The sequence below is a fragment of the Sminthopsis crassicaudata genome, chromosome 3 (assembly GCF_048593235.1).
Source record: "Sminthopsis crassicaudata isolate SCR6 chromosome 3, ASM4859323v1, whole genome shotgun sequence".
Lineage (NCBI taxonomy): Eukaryota > Metazoa > Chordata > Mammalia > Dasyuromorphia > Dasyuridae > Sminthopsis > Sminthopsis crassicaudata.
The window spans coordinates 391,027,877-391,048,467 of NC_133619.1; the positions used below are offsets into that span (position 1 = coordinate 391,027,877).

Sequence of the window (20,591 nt, forward strand, 5' to 3'; positions counted from 1 at the left end):
AGAATTAAATTAAAACATAAAAACCCACCCAGGGTCCAGCCAACAAACTTTCCAGGAAAGCATCACTATCTGTAAGCAGAGCTAACTTCTATAAGACAAGACATTTCATTATCTTTGATCAAGACCAAAGGATGAGCAACAGCAAAGAGATGTCACATTGCAAGAAAGGTGGTTCCTGGGGACAAGCAGCACAGAGTATGAACAAGCTAATCTTGTGCTTTGTCCCTTTCAGGGTTGTTCCTAATGCTACTCCTTCATGATAATGACAAAAATACCACTACAGTTTCCTTCTGTGCCTCATTTTGAGTAATGAAGGTAGACATTCTAAGTGGAAGCTGTATTTCCTTGTGCCTGACTTGCAATAGAACCGCCTGAACTCATATTGGTCTGTCAGCCATAATCAGACCCACTATACCTGGACCTCAATGTAGTGATGTCATTAGGTCCTTTTTGAGAATGAACAACAATAACCAGATATTTCCCCACTTATACAGGATTCTGGAAAACATGGACAAATAGTATGGGAGAATTCTTCACCATCCAAGAAGAAGCTATCCAAAATACCTGTCATCTCAATTGAGGTGATTTGTCCTCAGCACAGTGCCCCCAATAAATTGGTCAGCTGTAGATCACCGACAGCCAAACTATGGTCCAGGCAACCATCAGGCCTGAAGCAGCTTGCGGCAAAATCTCTCCCAGCCCTGAGAAAGAGCTGGATATAAATCTCACTCTTTGGCAATTTCTGCCGAAGTGCTGCCTGACACATGGCTAAAAGCCTTTCTCAGAGCTGAGAATAAATTCCAAGACAGCAATGACAGCTGTAACAATGATGCCACATGTTAAAGTGTTTAAAAGCCCTCCACAGGAGTAGTCATCCAGTACAACATCCTTTTACTGAGACAGATCCTGTGCACTCGAAGACAATGACGGAGGGGGAAAGGGGGCTGATGCTAAAGAAGGAAAAGAAAGCCTGAAAGGATAGCTCTTCAAACAGGAAGAGAACAATGTGAGGTGTGTGAGGTTGGTAAGCAACACTGGATGAAGTCAGGACTGGGGAATAATGTCCTTCTCTTTAGTCATTTTATCCATGAGCAGATGTCTATAGTATAAGGGAGAAAACTAGACAAAAAAAGGATGGAGCATCTCTTGAAAGAACATAATAAACATAAATTATGCTGCCTCTAAAAGACTGTGCTTTCTTTTGCAATCTGGCATATTCCACGTGATACATTTCTAAAGAATTCAGGTTTGTTCTGGGTTGGGGGTTTTTTGTTATGTTGGTATTGTGTCCGGGAGTGAGGCTTCTTTAGAGCATCCACACAAGAACATGTACTCTGAGATGTTTTCAGAGTCTTAAGAGCTTTGCATTAAAAGCAAAGCAGGAAAACAGGAAAGGTTTTGCCAGGCTACTGAAAGAACTGAAAACTGTCCCTTTTAAGCAGTTTGGTTTTTTGTAAAAATTTGCCACAGATTTATTCTTTTTTTTTTTTTTAACCAACAAAAACCAGTGTTTGGGGGTGTTTTGTTTGCAAAAAGGAACATGTCTTGAGATTTACAGGAAAGTCTGGCAACATGGAGCAACATGGGGGCTCTTCCTAAGTTGAAAAAAAAATCCCCCTATGGTTGCTGGCTCATGGATATTCTGCAAAATGTCCTGGAATGGGGACCATCTGGACAAAGATTATTCCCACCCCACAAAACAAAATGTGAGTTAGAAAACAGGAAAAACACACCCCCACACAAAACTCCATGCCAAGAACTCAAAGGATTGAAGGGAGGCTTCTTCACACAATGCCAATAGGAAGTGGGGCTCCAGTAGCATAAGGGAAAGCAGGGGTACAATATCTTCTAGGGCATCCACCCTCAAAATGGCAAGGGGAAGGAAAAGAGCTATTATCCTCATAGGAAGTAAGAATACTAAAATACTAATTCATGATAATGAGCAAGGAGGCAGGAAGTTGGTAAAGTTCATTTACCTGAGCATTTTCTGTTCTGACTCCCAACTCATTCTGGAAACACTTTGAGCCATTCTAGGACTAGGATCTTCTCCTAGTTGGATTTAGATGGCAGGTGGGCCATTGTCAGGGATTGAATGACTTGCCTTGCTATGTTAGCCTCCCTAAAGGGGTCTGGGAAACCTAAGTGTTGGATCATTTGCAGGGTTGATCTGCCAAACTTACAAATAAACACTTGAGACAGTCCCCAAAGGACAATAAACTCTCCCTGGCATGATACACTGTACAAACTAAATTTTCTCAATCCTATCCAACCCATTACAATAACTTTTAGATTCTTTAAAGAATCTAGTATATCGTTTGCTTTCTTTCTTTGAAAAGTCTTTAGCCTTTGCCATTAACCTCACACAGACATGAAACATGCTTACATATTACTATTTCTTTATTAAACTCAATTGTAGTTTGCTTACGGGGTCTAATAAGATGTCACTTTACCATTAGACTCTTTCTGTTACATAGTGACACATAGTGCACATAGTGCAGCTGAAAATACAGCCCTGGTCAAGTATATTTGGCCCAAAAAAAATCTCTTCATTGTAAGATAAAGACCACCAGCGAGATCTCAGTCTCAGTCTACACCCTCTCCCTCATGTCCCAACTAAACTCCACCCTTTCTTCTAACAAATTAAATTCATTCATTCTCACTCCAATATTTAGTCTCCTCTATTTGCTGGACCTTTTGGAGTACAGTGTACTTAAGAGTAAGTAGCAATTCTCAAATTTAAGTCCATGGAAACATGGGTTGTGGTCCATGTTATCTCCCTTAGACATAAATGTGAAAAAAGGGAAAATAAGTTCTCATTGACAATTGAGATAAGCTCAGAATCACTAAACTAGACCATTAATAACAATTTCTATAATTACCTAAGCAAAAGGAAATGGAAAAATAGAAAGGGAAAAAAAATTATTTATTTGGCCTTGTCAAGGGCCTGTCTAAAGTCCTAACTGCTAAGCACCAGACTCAAGAATTGAGAGTGTCACACTGAGATTCAATCTCTGTCCATTTAGGATTTTGTCTAAGTTATTTTTTTATTGTCTCTCTAGCTTCACCTATAAAATGAGAGTTATAAAAATGAAGAGACATAGTCAAGGACTTCATAAATTAACTTAAAGGATTTTGAAAAGCAGAAGTTCCATACTAACAGAGAGAAATAGTATGATGCAATAGAACTCATTATACTGGGATTCGGGAGACTCTGGATCTGATTTTGCTATCTACTAGTTCTATATGCACAGGGAAGTCATGACTTTGTAGACCTCAGCTTCCTCACCAATAAAAATGAGAAAATTCATAGGATAACAGGAACATAGATGTAGAAGGGAAAAAGGAGCTTGAAAGCCAGCTATCTAACTCCCTCATTTTTGTAGATGAAGAACCAAAACCAAAGAAGGTTAAGTATATGAACATATGACTTCTAAGTACAAAGGAGTCACTCTACCTCACTTGGATCAGAATATTTCTAATTAAAACTAATAAAAAGAAAAAATATCTATGATTCTAAGAATGATTAGTCTTTAACTTGGTTACATTTCCTCAATTGTCTGCTTTGAAAAAATAGTGTTTCTTCTATCAAGCCAAGAGTCTCTTTGGTATGACCAAGATAAATGAACAAATTTGAATAAATATAAAAACTTTATGCTAAACTATAGAATTCAGTCAATTCATTCATCTCACAACTGAGGAATAAGTGTTATTCTCATTTTCTAACATTTTTACCAATCCCCTGACAATGTCTTTTTTTTTTTTCCTGAGACTATTGGGGTTAAATGACTTGTCCAGGGTCACACAGCTAGGAAGAGTTAAGTGTCCGAAACTAGATTTGAACTCAGGTCCTCCTGACTTCAGTACCGGTACCCTGACAAAAATGTTTTCTTGTCTACAATAGCATTTAATTAATAAAGATAATTTTGCTTCTCTTGATTCAGAAGGAATATTTTATTATTACTTGGGCATATCTTAATAACCAGGAACAGTCCAGGAAGATTCAGCCAACTCCATTTTCCTGGATTACCTTAATTCAGTCATAGGAATGAGCTGCAATAAATCCTACAACTTCCAAAAAGAAAACTCCTACCCATTCTATTTTACCAGTGGAATTTCTGTCATTGTGATAGTCAAACACAAAAGGATGTCAGAAGCCCATCTTCTACCTTGTTCCCAGGATGTGATGAGTTTACTTAATTTTGTATTTGCTTCCAAGGTATTATGACTAACTCAACCTAATCAGACAAAGGGCAATAGAATTATAGCACCAGAAAGGCTCCTCTTCATATGAGTTGAATGAATGAACAATTTATTAAGCACTTACTATGTGCAAAGCACTCTGTTATGCAGTAGGGATATAGACAAAAAAGGAAGATACTCCCTGCAATCAAGGAGGTTAATCACCTAGAAGTTCTGACATTTCTTATCCACTAATTGGATTGATTTCAAACACTGTGTTAAAGTATCCCAGAAGCTATGAATAACTTGTATTTTAGCACTTTGTGCTTTTCAAGGTGCTTTCAGATTCATTTTATTCTTCTAAGAACTTTATTAGATAAAATTGGGCAGGTATCTTTATTCTTAATTTATTGATTTGGAAACTGAGGCTGAAATTGGTTTCTCATTAATACCACTGAGACCAGATTCTTTAAGAAAACGTGTTAATATATCAGTAAGTAATCAGGGGGCTCAGCTCACCAGTGCCCCACCCCACCTCCCTCAAACTGAAAGTTTACTTCATAAAATCAGATTTGGGTAATGGCCCTGGTGGCTCCTTTCCTTTGGGTACAGTCACAGGAATGTAGGTCAGCCAAAACATTTTTGCTCATCCCCCAATGCTGCATTCTGGAGAATTATAAATAGAAGGGTTTCTGTAGAGGTAGCTCAGGATTAGAAGGCCCAGTTCTTTTCCTGACAGCATTTCAACTGGGAAATTCATCACAAAATTTTAGGTTTGAAACTTTTTATGGATGGGTTTGTGAGTGGAACTTGTGAAAAGTGGACTCAAGTTGCACGAATCAGATTTGATCACTGTATCCATTTCCACAAAGCCATTGTCATGAATCGTCAAAGAGAAATATAATACAATAACCTTTGCTATGATATTCCTAATGAAGTCATACTTTAAGATCTTTTTGAGTTTCATTTTTAGATATAATAAATGATAATTTCCATCATTTTCTATACATATTTAGAGGACTTTTGTTAAAAAGGAGACTAAGAACTATGTCACTTCTTAGAAACATCCTCTTTGCTACCTTTCTTGTAGTTACTTTTTGTCATCCTCCTCCTAAAATATGCTAAATAATTCCAATTCTTCCTTTACTGTTTACACTCTTCAGATGCTTGTATGTGGGACTATATAAATACTAACCAGGAAATCAGCCTCAGAAAAGTGCTAAATAATCACATTGTTGAAGCTATAACAGCAATACAAAGCACTTTCCTTTTCACAAGTACATTTTGAATGTAATAAAATAAAGAGTGTTAGTTAAACAGAGACATTTGCACCATAGGAGGCTCTAGAACTATTCAAAGGTAGTGTTGATAAAGGCTCATATGCAAAAGGTGCAATAGAGTAGATTTTTTTATTATTAATTTTAAAATGTATTTTTAGTGCTCAGGACTCAAGGAACAGGACTACAACCATGTTATAAAAAGTTTTCATTTTCAAGTTTAAGATTCAAAAATGATGTCCAACAATATGATTTGCATAATATTCACTGAAAAGTGAAATGCTCCTAAAGTTTTTTTTACTATTACACTTTGTTTTCCAAAATCATTCCAATGCTTGGGGCATCAAGCTTTGGGTTATTCAATTTTAAAAATTACTGAATGACTCGGACTTAAGTATATAAGTATATGCAGCATCCTTCAACACTGAAAGAAAGTATGAACTTTGGGCTTTATATCAAACCAAGAGTTGACATTTCATTAAAGATGATAGCAAACCAAATATGTATCACTATCCTAGATTGTCAATAACTGAAATTAGGTGTAAGGAAGAGAATTCCATTGCAACCATTGACATCAATATCTAGGAAGTTCTCTATAACCAATAGTACTCCATAGAAAATTAAGTCCTACCTTTATCCTTCTTCCCTCTGGCTTCTTAATGATCCAGTATTCCACTTTGAAACATGCCTACTTTTTATTAAGAATATATTGTTTTCATAAATTGTAGTCATATATAGTTGCATTCACATAGTTATTCATAAGTATCATTGCATTGTACAATATCATTGTATTCATACATAGCAATCAGTAATTACAACAATCAGTAGTAAATAACTATTTATTCAACTCTTATCTGTGTACCAAATATTGTGATATGTGCTGGGGATACATAGGAAAGCATAAACCTGGTCTCTGTCCTTGAGGAGCTTGCATTTTAATTGAAGATACAAAAAATACACATATAGGGGGAGGTGATGTGTGAATGGAAGACAGTCTCAGAAACACTAATAATAAGAGTGAGAGGAGAAATAGGAAAAGCTAAATAAAAGATTTTATATTTGATTATTGTTGTAGAAGGAAGCAATGAATTTATGTCTATGCATAAGGATATTAACCATCTTAGACACTGGTTTAAAATCAACCAAAAAATCCCCTCTTGTACCATATTTCCCACTGTGTCCTATTTAGTACTTTGTATAAACAAATTCTTTTTTAAGTTCAGTTTCTACCCATTTCAAACATTATAATACATTTTATAAAGTTTGCCTAAACTGTTGCTTGGGACAATTAGATGGTGCAGTAGACAGAGCAATGGGTCTAGAGTCCAGGAAGGCTTGAGTTCAAATCCAGCTTTAGACACTTGCAAGTCACTTACCTCTATTTACCTCCACTCCCTTATCTATAAAATGAGCATGAGAAGGAAATGGTGATCCATTCTAGTATCTTTGCCAAAACAACCTAAATGAGGTCACAAAGAGTCAGACCCAACTAAACAACAACAAAAACTATTGCTATTTTGATGACACCATCAAGTTCATTATATTCTTGATGCTAATAATAATACATCTTTATCCTTGTTCTCATGTTACTTCATACCTCTGCTTTGCTTCCCTGACTGGATTATCAACTCTTTGAGGGCAGGGAACATATGGTCTATTCCTTCACACTCTCAATATCATGCAAAAAAGTGCTTTGCACATAGAAACTGCTCAGTAAATGATTTTTTTTCAAATTTTGGTTTGGTTTAAAACATTTTTTAACAAGTTGGTCTTCTGTATTAGGGAAATCAGTTTTGGAGATAATGTAGTTATTTCACTTGGCATAAGATTTCCATCACAGGCAGCCCATTCAGTTTTGAGAAAGTGTAAACATCTTGATCTGAGCAGGAAATTCAAATTTGGTTAGAAAATGTTAATGCAAAATAAACACAGCAATAAAGATATCATTATTGCAGGGCAAATCTATGGAGACTCTGAAAATCCCCCAATCATATAACAGCATAATTTCAAAATAATTTTAATGAGCATCTGTAGGGATTGTTATAATGCTTTTTTTTTCTAAAGATTTTGTAACATGACATGAATTCCCCACTGAAGTGAACTTCATGTTAGTATCCAATTCAAAACATTACAAAAACGATATTATTGCCTAACATCTGTCTTATCATTTGATGATTCTGTTGTAAGATTATGATTAGAGAAGTTATTTCAGCAGAAGGCAACAGAGACACTGATGTTGCCATTATCTTCAGAATATTTTTCCTGTTTGCTTCTCACTCTTCAGACTTATGGTTACCAAGTTGAAGAATCATAAATCTGGAAAAAAAAAAAAACCCAAGAGGTCATTTCATCCATTCCATCTATTCCTCTGTTTTCAGATTCACACCTCAACCAATCCAGAGATGATTGTCCAGTATCCAAACATTCTAGTCAATAATTCAGACTGAAATTCTAGGACTGGTGAAAGGAATGATTCTCCACTGAACCTTTCATATTAGGAAATAAATATAACTTTCCCCTCGTCCAAAAAAAGTCTTAGTTAAATTAATTGGCCCTCATATGATTGGACATAATCTGTTTACCAGTATAACAATAAAAATCCCTAATCTAACCCTCAGAAGACAGAGAAAAAGCTGATCAGTCATGATGTGACTTTTTCTCTACATTTAAACAAATTTCTGAGAAAATCCTGTTAAGTAGACCAGATTTCCTGTTTCAATCTCTGTCTGTCTCTCTCTCTCTGTCACTCTGTTTCTCCCTCCCTCTCTCCCTCTTTTTTTCCTTGTTTCCCTCTTCCTTTACCTTCCCCTTCCCCCCCCCCAATCACACACAGGGATAGATAAGAATATCCCTGGAAAAATATAGATTAACTTCTGAAAGACTGATGGCATGTACATGTGGACCATTCCCTCAAGTAATAAGGACCAAGAGCATCTACTGGATTCAGAGACTGCTAGAAGGCCATTCTATCACTTCCTCTTAACTCTACTCCTCACCAGAAAACAAAAAAATCATGCTTGATGATAATTACTTGAGGTCCATCAGGACTTGGAAACTCCAAATCAGTGACCTCTTCTACTCCAGTCTTGGTCTTCTCAGGTGTTACAATACCCCTTCATGGGAGAAACAGATGACTCAGTTGTTCCAAAGAGGTTGGGCTGTTCAAATTAATTCCTAAAAGTAATCCCATGACATAATTGCAGAAGGGGTACTAACTAGTTCTTGTAGAACATTTTCTTGACAGGAATTCACTACAACAATGAAATTCCAGGTTTGGTCTTTACTCTCTTTTATAAACGAAAAAGCTTATGATGAGAAAAAACATCATATAATTTACCCAAGAACCCAGAAGTTAACCATATTTTTTTTTTTTTGGTCATCATTATATCTCTCCCGCCACCCCATACTAATCACATTAGATTATATACTTTTCATGTAACTAGGGAAGAAAACAAAATAATAACTTAAAAAAAGATTACATACTTCTTTAGGTTCATCTAGACACATCTGTTTTTGTATCCCCAGTACCTGAAACAGGATCTAGCATATACATGGAATTGGTAATTTTGTCCTTATAAAAAGCCCCCAAGAGGAAAATTCCCTTTACAGATGCAGCCTGTCTATGACTTAGCAAATAAATCCTGGGAAGTTGCCTGAGGCATGTAAAGGTTTAATGACTTACTCAGGAGCACATAGTTTAGTAAATGTCCTCTATATGAGAAAGCATCTATCCAACCCTGTTTCTATCCAAACTCACTCAATCTCTGATTCCCCAAACTATGTCTTTTTGCTTATAATTTAATTCTAATTATCCAGCACATACTAAAAGTATAGTAAATCTATTCTAATCACAGAGTGGGTGCTTAAGTACTCTGCTGTCCTTGATTCAAGTACACTTTTTCAGAGTAAAGGATTGGACCTGGAATCAGAGACTCATCTTCCTGCGTTCAAATCTGATCTCTGATACTTATTAGCTGTGTGATTCTGGGTAAATCACCTAACTCTGTTTAATCTCAGTTCCTCATCTGAAAAATGAGATGGGAGAAGGAAATAGCAAATTATTCTACTATCTCTGTCAAGAAAATTCCAAATAAAGCTACAAAGAATCAGTCACAACATAAATAAGTGAACAACAATCCAGCACAAAGTGGATGTTTACTATTATATAAATGAGAGAGAGAGAGAGAGAGAGAGAGAGAGAGAGAGAGAGAGAGAGAGACAGACACCAAGAAATGGAGACAAAAGAGTCATCCTGGTCTTTGTGATTCCACTCTTCTCAGCTCTTGGCACTTAATAAAGGAAGCTTGAATTGGAGCACTGTTAAAGTGGCTGAGCTGGCCCCAAATTCAGAAGATGTAACTCTTAGTCATCAAGGTCATATCTAAAGCTTAGTAACACTTCCTAGAAGGAGAATTTCTTAGGATTTATAGCCATATGGAAGACCTCCAAATAATTTATAAAGGAAATAATTGTCTGCTGCTCTTCTCTGCTTAGTCTGACTTTTAAAAAATACTTATGGAGCTCCAGGTGAGACCTAGTTGTTTTGTTGAGTCATTTTAGTCTAACTCTCCAAATTTTTTATTTTGGGTTTTCTTGGCAAAGATACTGGGAGTGGTTTACTGTTTCCTTCTCGAGCTCATTTTACAGATGAGGAAACTGAGACAAGCAAGGTTAAATAACTTGCCCAGGCTCATACAGATACTAAGTGTCTCAAGCCAAATTTGAACTAAGGTCCTCCTAATTCCATACTCATCATTCTATCCACTGAGCCATTTCATCCAGGGCCATCTAAATGAGCTAGAGAAGGAAACAGCAAGCCACTCCTGTATCTCTGCCAAAGAATCAGACATGACTGAAACAAACGGAGGTTAAAGTATAAACCACAAAACACAGGGCCATGCACCGTGGCATAGACTATGCAGTCTTTTTTTAGATATGACTAAATCTCTTATAAAAGCATTAAAAATTAATGCACTAATGTACTATTAGAATTTTGCTGTTCATTATAGTAAATGATGCTTTGTTTGAAATTTTTAAATAAAAATAATTTCTTCAAACTTCCCAACACTTTTCATCTAAGCCAATAAGAACCCTTGAAATCATATCAGCATAGGAGAAAACTCAGATGGAAAAAAGGTTTTTTTTAATGCAAATCAGTATAGAAATTTCACAAAAACACAGTAAAAATCCAAACCAAAGTGCAACTATGGTTATTATTTTATTTTCTGAAAGAAAAATTGAACTAAGAATGGTGGTACAAAGGATCATCAATCTCCTCATAGGAAAAATGGCACATCCTGAGATGCTGCCGTATTGATAGGTATTATAAATCAGTCTTGTTTTGCTCAATCATTTCAGAAAATAATAGATTTTATCCCATAGGCTTTCTAGAGACCAAAATGCTCATGACTACAAAGAGCTCTGTGTGTGTGTGTGTGTGTGTGTGTGTGTATGATTTTAATCCAGATCTGTTTCCACTGGCATAGTAAGCTACAAATAGGATATATATTTTGTTAAAACACACACATATACATATATGTAAATATGTGGATTAAAAACTCCAGGTCTAGCACTATCTACTGCACCACCTAGCTATCTATATAGATGTGTATTTATATATCTACATACATTGACAGACATATAGATGTATACACACACACATCTATATAGAAAGGTAGATAGCACACCAGACCTGTAGTCAAGAAGATATGAATTCATACCCTTACTATCTGTATGATTCTGAACAACTTACTGGACCCCTATCTCCCTCACTTTTTTCATCTATAAAATAGGTTAATAATAGTATCTACCTCCCAGGTTGTAGGAATCAAGTGAAATAATATTAGTAAAGCACTTAGCACAGAGCCTACTACACAGCAAGTGCTATATAAATGTAGCTTTATATAAATTAATAATAATGAAATTAATAATAATTTACATATAGATCTGTTATTTGGGGCCTATATATGGACCTTCCCCACATGGAAATCCCACCTACTTAATGCAGATTAGGAATTGTTCCATAATATTTTTATCTCAGTGACTTGTCTGAGGTATTGAAAGTTCAAGTGACCTGCTATTTTCAATCATTTGCTAATCACGAAAGCTCTAAACCTAGCTCTTCTTAACCACCAGCTTGGTCCTCTGTTCATAATGCCATGCTGCCCATGATGAGATATGTGTATTTGCATATGTAGTTATTATTGTACATTCATGATAGATAGTTTCCATATACATATGTATGATATCTACCTACATGTCTATATAAGTATCTATATAACAATCATATTCTGTATATTCTATAAAAGGTTTTACAAAGTACTTTGTAAAGTTAATTCATATTTATACATGCATATACATATATTTGAATATGAGGGACAGGAGAGAAAATTTATCAAACAGATACAATTGAAAAGCATATTCTTCAGAGAAAATAAACTCCAGGTCTAAGTCTAAAGCACAAAAAGTGAATTCTAGTCTTTAGCAGTTACTGTAGTTAATGTTTTAGTTCTTTTTTTTTTCATTTGAAAATGAAACATTACTTAAAAGTATGTACCCAATCATTGGCATAAGTAAGGAGAAAGGAAATGGAAAGCCTATGACATAACTTGATTCAAATACTATGTTGACTTTAAAAATCAATTTTAATGGCCTAAATCCATAACCAGAGGGTTCATGGAATTATAAATTTACATGACTTTCAGGCAGTGGTTTCCAAATTGTGCTGTATATATTCCAGTGGGTATGGAAAGCAATTCCCTGAGGGACTGAAGAAAATGTTAAAACAAAGGAGAGCAACATAGGGAAAACCTCAGCTGGTTTTCTTCCCCCTATTTATGCCAGAATAGGAAAGCAGGCTCTCCATTAACAAATATTTATTGAGAACTTTCTATGGGTGAGACCCTTTGGACCGACAAGCAGGAGGCATTCATTCACCATGATCCCTGTCTTTCACATCTCCCTTTCACGCAGTAACAAAGCATATGTTATATCCCTTGATCCTATGCTTCAAGGACCCTCAGGGGGACCCTAATTGCAAGAAGAACAGGTAAATTCTGCTTCCTAGGAGCAAGGACTCTTCCAGGATCAGAAAAGAAGATATGTGAAATATATGCTCTAGTATAGACAGGAATCTGCAGCTAAGGGCAATCCAGGAGAAGGAAAATGGTTCCCAAAGATGCAAGCATCTTGATGTTCTCCTGGGGCTTTCATTCTATCTTATCCCCAGGATGACGAGGGAGGCTCACTGATCTAGGAAGGGGTGAAATTAGGAATGCCCAAACAAAATCAATAAAAGCAGGAAGCACAAAAAGATTAAAAAAAAAAAAAAAAAAAAAAAAAAAAGGTTAACTGCTGCTATAGTGTGTTTCAGGAAGGTTGCTCCCAAAGCAACAGTTCAAATAGTTCAATCACATATAGAAGACAGTATCTTTATGGACCATCTTTTTCAGCTATAATAGAATTAAATATTGAAGATAGAACCAAATATAAACACCTCTATACCATACAGTTTTAAACTAAGATTTTCAAAAGTAATGAAATAAATGCACATTTAATATATATTGTATCACTTGCTGTCTAGGGCAGAGGGTAGAAGGGAAGGAAGGAAAACATTAGAACACAACATTTTGTAAGAGTAAATGTTGAAAATTATTTATGTATATATTTTGAAAATAAAAAGCTTTAATTAAAAAAGCAATGAAATATATTCATTGACTTTGTTTTCACTAGTTATGTACATATATGCATATGTATGTATATATATGTATATATATACATATATATATATATATATAATTTTAATGAGAGCAGGGTTCTTTATGCCATCAATCCCCAAGAATGTAACTATTAAAAAGATTTCAATATTATTTATTTCATTTTAATCTTTTAAAAAATATTTGCATATGCTTTAGAATTTATTATATTAGTTTGGCATATGCAATTTACAAATATATACATATTGGTGATGCTTAATCAAAAATGTTTTACTAATGAGAGTACATATTTTAAAAGATTTGGGAGAGTGATTTAGAGGACCGAAGGTAAAGCATGCCTCTTGCCTCTTGTCAGAAGCAGTGGACTATGAGTGAGGCATCAATACAAAAATATATAGCAATTCTTGTAATTGCAAAGAATTGGAAAGTAAATTTTTAGAGGATAGATGACCAAATTATGATATATTAAGATAATGGAACACTATTGAACTGTAAGAAATTATGGGGCAGCTAGACAGCATAGTGGATAAAGCACTATCCCTGAAGTCAGGAGGACCTGAGTTCAAATCCGGCCTCAGACACCTAACACTTCCTAGCTGTGTGATGCTGGGCAAGTCACTTACCCTCCATTGCCTCAGCAAAAAATAAAAAATAAAAAGTTTAAAAAATTATGAAAGAGACAATTGCTTTGAAATCTGGGAAAACTGTGTGAACTGATTCAGAGTGAAATAAACAGGAGAAGATTTATACAATACAACCATGTGATAAAAACAAAGACTTTGAAAGACTTAAAATCTCTGAAGAATAGAATGACCAACCATGATGCCAGAGAACTAATGAAGAAACATTATTCATCTACTCACAGAAAACGTTTAATTTGGTTTGTTTTCCAATGTTGTGGTGGATTGAGGATGGAGAACTAATTTTTATTAATTAAAAAATGAATTAAAAAGAAGTGGAAGTAATGTTTTAAAAGAGCATTGAAAAAGAATAATGGATATAGGCCTAGAGGGGATCTCCAAAGTCATCTAATTGGATCTCTCATTTAATAAATTAGGAAACTGAGCCCAGAGAATTGAGCCCAATGTAACATGGTTGCTGTCCTTCATGCCTGAAAAGACAAAAATGACATTATTATGTTGGGATAAAGGTAAAGTGTGTCTAACTATGGCTGATCAGACTAAAAGAAGCGTGAAAGGATCCACCATAGATAGAAATACAAATATTCATATGAACATTTGGAGTGGAAATTATCTAAATTTGTGCATCTTTTAGGCAACAGCAATTCTGTTTTGCTCATAGACATCACCATGTTTGATGCTGGTTAGTCCTATGCCAATATCTCCTATGTCTCACAATTCTCAAGAGTGTCCATTTGATGCTTCTTCTGACATCCACATGGATTCTTGCTTTATGTGAGTTCTTCAAAAAATAATATTTTAGGCAACCATATGTTTGGCTTTTGAACAAGAGTTGGGTTCTCTGCAAAATAATTTGAATTTGAATCTCAGTTCAGCTCAAGAAAGGACCTCAGTGGCAATACTTTACTTTGCCAGGTGATCTTCAGAATCTTCTTAAGACAATCAAATGGAAATGATTCAGTTTCCTGGCATGGAACTGGTACACCATCCTGGATTCACAAGCATGAAGCAATGAGGTCAGCATAATAGCTCTGTAGAGATATTTATTTGGTAGACAGCCTAATACTTCTTCTCTACCACTGTTTCTTTTGATGCCTGAACTAACTCTGGTAATGCATACATCAATATCATCCTATGTATAAATCTTTGGAAAGTATACTGCCAGTGAATTTATCCACAGCATTCAAAATAATCTCCATTTGATGAATCCAATGGTTCCTCTTAAAGTTGGTGCAGTTCTGGCCCTTCTGTATTCTTGGTGTAAATTGTCAGGGGAAAATTAGTATAAATAGAAGGGCAGTGATCCATAGTCTGTTGTATCTCAGCTTCAGAGAATGCATTGAGTACTCGATCATCTGCCAACAAAAAGTCACACACCAACTCTTCCTCTACTTTGGTCTTGGCTTGCAGCCTTTTCATTAATCTTCTTGAAATTCTTGACCTTTTGTTCTTCCAGATGAATTTTGTTGTTATTTTTTCTAGGTCAGTAAAATCGTTTCTTGAGAGTTTGATTGGTATTATTTGCTCAAACTATCCAAGAGCATTTGATATTTTTTTTCAATTCTTCTGGGATTATAGGGAAGTAAACACTATATTACCATTACCCAACCCTTTTTGAAGCCACACTGACTCTCAAGTAGACAACTATCTTCCAAGAGAAGGATCACTCTATTAAGGAGGGCTCTGTCAAAAAAAAAAAAAAAGATTGCCAACAAATATTAAGAGAAATACCCTCCTGTGATTGTCATGGAATTATCTATTTCCTTTGTCTTTATAGAGATGAATAGTGGAAGTATCATTGAACTCCTGTGGGATAATCTCCTCTTGCCATGTAAACTGGAACATTTCAGTCACCTTTTGTATGAACATTGGACCTGATAACTTGTAAATCTCAGTTTGGATAGAATCAACACCAGTCACTTTGCCACCCAAGAGGAACCTAATGGCATTCAAAATTTCTTCTCCAATTAGAAGTTCATCTAGAAAGGGATTAAATTCAACCTGAGACTTCAGCATTGCTTGATGATGGTCTGTTGCAAACACTATGAAAATGTTTAGCCCATCATCCAGAATCATGTCCTTATCACTAATCAATATGGATCCATCAGCACTGAGTAGTTGAGATATGCCATAGGTGTTTGACCCATAAATTGCCTTCAAAACTTCATAGAAGCATTTTAGATATTACTATCAGAATAAAACTGAATTTTTACTTCTACCTTGTCACTTCACTTGTGCTTTAAATGCTTCCTATTTAGTAACAGACAGAAAATTCTGCTGGTATACCCTATGGAGTTGTTGGGGATTTTTTGTTTGTTTGTTTTCTTAGCAGCTCCTGAATTTCCCCATCATTTTTATCAATCCAGATGTTTGCAAATATTCTGGTCCAGCTGAGTAAAAGCAATGCTTTAAATCAAATCTCTGAAAGATGCCCACTCTTTTTTTCTGCTACATTGTAGTCAGCTTTCCCTGCAAGTTACCAACAAACTATTCAACCAGAGGGAATGTAAACTGTTGCCATTAAGCCTTCTGAAAGTCATCTTGTGTAGGGACTGCTACTTTTGTTCGATGTGAATGGTTAGCTTGGACAGGATAAGTCTATGTTCAGTCCAGCATTCAGTACCTTTGTTATTCTCACATGCTACTGTTTCTTCTCCTTATAATGGCATAGTCTATTAAATGTTGATGTTTGCTGTGAGGGTGCATCCATGAAGTTTTATTTCATTTAAGTAAATAGAAGAGAGTGTTGGTAATGAAAAGGGCATGAGATGCACAAATCTTCAGTAATAAGTGATCATTGCTGTTGTACCTGACTCTCCCTACCATGTATAATAATTTGTGTCTCCTCTGGCATTAAAATCACCCAAAAGTGCAAGCTTGTTCTCTTTCAATATATTGATGATTAGGTCTCGATGTTACATTAAATATTTCTTTGACTTCATCAGGGTTCATCATGATGAGAGTTTATGCACTGATGATGGTAGCATGGTGCTTTCCTGCAAGTGGAAATCACATTTTCACGATCCTGACATTAATTCCTTTTATGAGGCATATAAGTTCATTGACTAGATTAGTTTTGATTGCAAAACCAACACCAGCTTCACAGCACTTCTCATCACTGTGGCCATTCCAGAAAAAATGTATCCATCATCAACTTCAGTAAGCTGGTCTTCTTTTGCCAGCCTTGTTTCACTCAGGACTGCTATTTTGATGCAATACTTGCTGAGTTCTCTCAGAAGAGCTGTTCATCGTTCAGGTCCACAGAATTTTTATTGTTCATGAACATGAGCACATTTCACGTACCAATGATGAATGAAATCATCAAATAAAAATTTTTATACCTTTTTTGTGTTTCAACTTCAAGATAGGATCCCCTCCTGCCATAGTAATCAGGCCAGGGTTAGATTAGGTGAAGCAGACAATGTTTATAGCATCTTCCTCATCCCAGGAGGTGAGCAGTGCAGTCCTTTAAAAAGGCTTCCCAGATACCCAGGCAGCTGTCAAATCCCACTGCTACTTCAATCCAATTGACCTTATGACTTGGGCCACCTGTGTCCAGGATTTGACTATAGCTGCCAGTGTATTCTGCACCTGTTGCTTTCTCACTTGCCTGTCATCACAAGACTTTGAGATAGGTAAAAAAAAACATGGTAAAACAGTATGGGTTATGTCTTTTGACTCAAACATAAATTGGATTAAAGTGAGGTAGAATCACACAAAGTTGTCAGCCTCGCTTTCTGTTCCCGAATCATTTCATGTCCAGTCACAAGATGAAAGTCACGATGACTAGAAATGGCTCAGAATACAGTTCATGACCTCGGCATCTTTGATATCTAATTGAGTTCTAAGTACTCCCCAGCTTCTGTTTCCTTTATGTTCATGGTCCATTGGAACAAATTGTTCATATACAGTTATTCTACTAAGAAAATATTAATATACTTCAGGTAGATACCTCCTAATTCACCAACGTACTACTTACATAAGGAGTAAGGAGTAATTCAAACCAATGGTTTGAAGCATATCAATTACTCTTAACCTGGTTTAAGCCAGTCTGCCAAATGGTTTCTCAGAGTGTAGCCACTGCACATGCTAAGGCTGTTTAAAGTCACAGGTTGAAGTTGAGTGGCAAGTGGACATCAAAGGAAAACAAACCTGAAAAAAAAAAAGGCTCAGCAGTCCTTACACGAGGGATACCAGTCCTCTGTGAACATACATACATCTTGTAATTTCCACATAGGTTGTCAAGTAACAGAGAAAGCTCTTCTGGCTTCAAATCCAAAATTCTGTCTCTGAGTACCTGGTTACCATCTAGAACCAAAAATGCAATTGCAACATGCAAAGAAGAAGTTTACAGCTAATGTCTCAAAAATAAACTGCGTGCTTTTGGGGCATCAAAAACAAAATTAGAAAATCCTGGCATATGAGATACCAAGCTGGGCAGGATGGGAAGGGCTGCCAGTATTTAAATCATTTAACCTCAGTTTCCTCATCTGAACAATAGAGATAATAAATAGCAGCTATGTCCCAGATTGTTGTGAGAATAAAAATGAGATAATCTTTGTAAATTGTTTTGCAAACTTTAAAGCATTAAAATGGCATTATTATTATCATTCTTACCTATCTAGAAGCTGCAGGTGGATAGCTGGCACCAGATCATGGCCTACATATGGAAGATACAAATCAAAATCTAGATGAAAAAGAAACTGAAATTGGGTACCCAAGAGGGGACAGAAAAAACATCAAATTTGCTCCAGTTTGAGGGCAGTTTTTGCCTGTACTGGATATAAGGTTTAGATTCAAAAGCCACCCAAATACTGCCACTATTTGAGCTTCAGATATTCTAAGGCCACATAAGCCACCTTTAGAAATATTTTTTTAAGGAAGAGAAATGACTCAGTATTACTTAGGCTACTCAGAGGCATGAACAGAATCTCAAACCAGTGGACTCAAGGACATCCACACAGAGAGTGAGGAAATTGTTATAAAATGAAAGCAGATCATCACAAAAGCATCTGGGTTATTTGTCCAATAACCAAGTTGATAGTTAGCAACTCAGAGATGATGATCAAGGTAGCCACTCCTGTGGTCCAATGATTCTAGCTGGCACACAGCTAAGATTTGCCTTTGTGGAGAGATGTCACTCAAATAATAGCATGTATATATATATATATATTTATATATATATATATATATTTATATATATATATATATATACACACACACACATATATACGTATATATATGTATATACATACATATACGTATATATGTATATATATATACATATATATGTTGAAATACATACATTGAATTGTATTTCAACATATAACACTATAGAAATTGCACCTGTCTGTAACTAAGCAATGTCTAATTCTATGATAATAATCATAAAATCATATTTAGAGCTATAAACATACCTTTAAGATCATCTAGTCCAATATCTTACTTTTCAGATCAGGAAAATGATATCCAGAGAGCAAGTATCTCATCCAGGTAGTTCCTTCCCCTATACCCTAGCAAGGAGGTTAGGGGCCAGCCTGGGGCAAATGTCTAAATTTCAGGAGATGCATGAATAGCAGCTTGATGCAACTTCTGGGGGAGATGGGGTTGGCAGCCTCAAGGAATAAGGAAACTAGACAAGAGCTGCTGATTATGCTGCTAAGAAAAAAATAATGGATTGAAAATAGCCTTTTAAATTGAAAAACAAGAGAGAAAGCTAGGTGTTCTCTGCAACAGCAGTAATAGAAGGGGAAAATAAGCATTTATTAAACACCTATTCTGTGCTAGGTACTGTGCCTCACCAAAACCCCAGAAAAGATAGGTGCTATTATGATCCCCAGTTTACAGTTGAGGAAACTAAAGCAGGCAGGAATTAAGTGACTTGCATAGGATCATATAGCTAGTTAAGTGTATGAGGCCAAATTGGAATTCAGATCTTCCTGATCCCAGATGCAGTGCTTGTAGAAGCAGTATTTGGGGCAGAGGTAGAGGCAGGAGTGGGGGAGAATTGGAAAAAAGCAAAACAGATGCCCCTCTACCAAAGTCCCCAAGTCTTTTTCCTGAATTTTTCACTGAGTAACTGTGATTAGTATTATAGTGTGAATAGGAAGGGATGGTACTGACCTAGATGCTGAGAAGGTTTCACTAAAGGGGCTATTTCAACTATCCTATCTTGATTATGTCTGCCGCAATAGAACTGTTGCTGCTGTTACTTTGCTGTTGTTTGTTGTTAAATGCTTTACCTTATTGCTTACAAAGAAACGTGGCCAAATATTGATGCTCCCAGGAGCTTAGACTGGATTGGGACTGATCCATAAGGTTTATTCAGAGAGAAGAACTAACAGGATTGAGCCCAAATCTGTGAATGATTTTTTTGCATATACATTTGACAACCAAAATCTTTCTTTCATGACTAAAAGGAACCCTGGGAGATTGAGATCTGAACTTGGAGTAGATACACCCAAGTTCTAATCCTACCCCCTTAAAACTTGTTAAATTATTATTATTATTATTATTATTATTATTTTGTATTTTGCAGGGAGGAGATGGGGTTAAGTGACTTGCCCAGGATCACACAGCTAGTTAGCTAATCTGAGGTCACCTTTGAACCCAGGTCCTCCTTACTTCAGGAGTAGTACTCTATCCACTGTGCCACTTAGCTGTCTTCCCTTTTTTTCCTCATTCATAAAACAAAAAGGCTGAATTTGGTGGTCTCTAAAGTCCCTTACAGTTCTAAATCCATGATCCCTTGAGACAGGAATTGGTTTTGTATACATCAA

The 20,591-nt window shown here is 35.9% G+C and overlaps 1 long non-coding RNA gene across 1 annotated transcript in view; it reads right to left on the bottom strand.

Moving 5' to 3' along the window:
- Positions 1 to 6,340: 6,340 nt before the first annotated feature.
- LOC141559578 (uncharacterized) overlaps positions 6,341 to 20,591 on the bottom strand; it is a 53,703-nt gene continuing 39,452 nt past the window's right edge. Inside the window, exon 4 of the long non-coding RNA XR_012487498.1 lies at positions 6,341 to 7,772. This is a non-coding gene — a long non-coding RNA (uncharacterized LOC141559578). The remainder of the gene's footprint in view (positions 7,773 to 20,591) is intronic.